Source organism: Gymnodraco acuticeps, unplaced genomic scaffold, assembly GCF_902827175.1.
Source record: "Gymnodraco acuticeps unplaced genomic scaffold, fGymAcu1.1, whole genome shotgun sequence".
Classification (NCBI taxonomy): domain Eukaryota; kingdom Metazoa; phylum Chordata; class Actinopteri; order Perciformes; family Bathydraconidae; genus Gymnodraco; species Gymnodraco acuticeps.
This window is the reverse complement of record NW_022991435.1, coordinates 2986249-2988611: the sequence shown is the minus strand read 5'-3', so window position 1 is coordinate 2988611 and position 2363 is coordinate 2986249. Positions and strand designations below refer to the sequence as shown.

The window sequence follows — 2363 nt, the reverse complement described above, 5'->3', positions numbered from 1 at the left end:
AGAGCAGTGGGTGGTGTGTTCAAATTCAATGTTAAATGTAGTTTTGGGCGAGAAATTTGTATACTTTAAAGTTTAAAGTTTTCACAGCAACATAATAGTCATCAGAGCGATAATTATGACATCGCTAACTCGTTTTCATTGTTGTATTGAATCGGGAATCATGGAATTCAATCGTTATTTTTTCTGATATGTGACCTTAGTAATGGAAAAGCTATTTATCTTATTAAACATTTTGATTCTTATTACATTTGACTGCAATTAGTTATAATTCAGGACTTGTAATTATGTTATATTTCTTTATAACCTTACATACAGTGTCAACATGACATGACCTTTACCACCTTGGTGCCCCGGTCATTCATGTGGCACGCGTGGATGTGTCTGTGTGTATGGGAACATGTGTGTGGGAGGGGGAGGAGGGGGGTTTTAGTTGGCTGGCTCGGTGTGAGCTCTTTGTAAGAAGTGGGGAGTCAAAAGGGGGAGGGAGGGAGGGGGAGGTGAGCCGGGTGTTTCTCTCAGCTGCCTGCTGGTCTGGTTGCTGTTGGTGACTTTGCTTGATGAGATCAGAGGGGATCGGCTTTCAGACCTTCATGTCTCTCTCTGTCCTACTCCTTTCTCTCTCTCTCTCCCTCCCTCTCTCTCGGAAAGACTGAAGTGGAACTGAAACTGGAGTGGAGCTGTTAGTGTGTTCGGAGCTGTAGTTGTCAGAGGAGAACGTTGTGCCGCTGCTGCCTTGGAAACACTCTTCAGAGCACATGTGAAGGGAAGGTGGGGGGAAGAAGTGATAGCCTCGGGACAGATAAGCTCCAGGGAAGAGAAAGAGGGAGGGAACAAGGGAGTGAGAGGTGGCCAGCTCTCTCTTTCTCTCTCAGTCAGACCTGCCGGCTGCTGCTCTTCTCTTCTTCCTGCTCGGGTTCCCTCTCTGCCGGTGGCAGGCTGCAGGAGTTTGTGTTTTTCTGGATATGAACATGGACTGAGACAGCTACACGCAGCGAGACATGAGAAGAGTCACCGGAGATTCACTGTAAGCCGTTTGTTATTTTGTCTACAAGATGTAGTGTGTCACTGCTGAAATATGTCTCACTGAAGGAGATTGTTGCTATTTCAGGAGTGTGTGTGTGAAAGAAATAGAGTAGCTACTACAGCCGTTTGTGATGCAGTGTGATTATTTATATGCATGTCTGAGGGATTACACTAAATCTAAACACCAGCTTTTATTCTTTAACATTAGACTCGATCAGCTGTTTTTTTATAAACCTTTTGATATATAGTCAGCATTTTGTTTTCTCTGGATGTGACCAGGCACTCAGCCTCACCTCCTCCCTTTCCTTTTATTTTCCTGCTCATCTGCTGTCACCTTTCATTTTCTTAATGGTCCCGAGGCCCCAGCTGGCCAACTGGGATACCCCTGTGTGTAAGTGCAGTGTGTGTTTGTGTGTGTGTGCTTTTGTTTGGGAGAGATAGAGTTGTGGGATAAGCTACCCAAGGATTTCCCCCGCTCACATACAATAATGGGATAGATCCTTCTTTCTATTTTTAACACTTTTTGTCTTTATGTTACAAACACCCCTAATCTAAAGCCTTGCTCCAACTGCCTGCAGTAGCTTTTCTCAGTGTGTGTGTGTGAGGTGTGTGTGTGTGTGTGGTGTGTGTGTGTGTGTGTGTGTGTGTGTGTGTGTGTGTGTGGTGTGTGTGTGTGTGTGTGTGTGTGTGTGTGTGTGTGTGTGTGTGTGTGTGTGTGTGTGATGTGTGTGTGTGTGTGTGTGTGTGTGTGTGTGTGTGTGTGAGGTGTGTGTGTGTGTGTGTGTGTGTGTGTGTGTGTGTGTGTGTGTGTGTGTGTGTGTGTGTGTGTGTGTGTGTGTGTGTGTGTGTGTGTGTGATGTGTGTGTGTGTGTGTGTGTGTGTGTGTGGTGTGTGTGTGTGGTCCATCCATCCTGGGATAGAGAGATAGCAGCCCTCCTTTCTGACTTATCCTTTTGTTTTGTCAGCTGCTGACCCTCAGTTTCTCTCTCTCTCTCTCTTCATCTCTTCCATTGTTTGGGTTCTCTTTATTTCGGTCAAATCCATACAGCCTTACTCCACCGCAGCCTCCATCTGCTTTTTATAGTTAGTCTATTTAAATAACCGCCTTTTTTCGGCACTGTTTCTAATTTCGTTCCCTTCTGTCTTGTAGTGTGAGAACAGTGGAGAGGTTTCTCAGTGTCACGCTGGCTGTGTCTGTGAATGCTTGTGTGGATGTACTTTCCCCTGTCAAATGTCCTGGCACAGAACCCATATGTTCCACTTTGCACAGAGCAATTTTGGAGAACACCATGGTGAGACAGACAAGTGCCCCAATCATGAAACATGTGCACGTGCGTGTG

The 2363-nt window shown here is 45.6% G+C and overlaps 1 protein-coding gene across 1 annotated transcript in view; it reads left to right on the top strand.

Annotated features, from left to right (window-relative positions):
- Positions 1–570: 570 nt before the first annotated feature.
- The window catches only part of LOC117532590 (SPRY domain-containing SOCS box protein 4-like), a 43699-nt gene continuing 41906 nt past the window's right edge, over positions 571–2363 (top strand). Inside the window, 1 exon segment of the mRNA XM_034195935.1 lies at positions 571–1024. The gene's annotated coding sequence lies outside the window, so the exon portion shown is untranslated.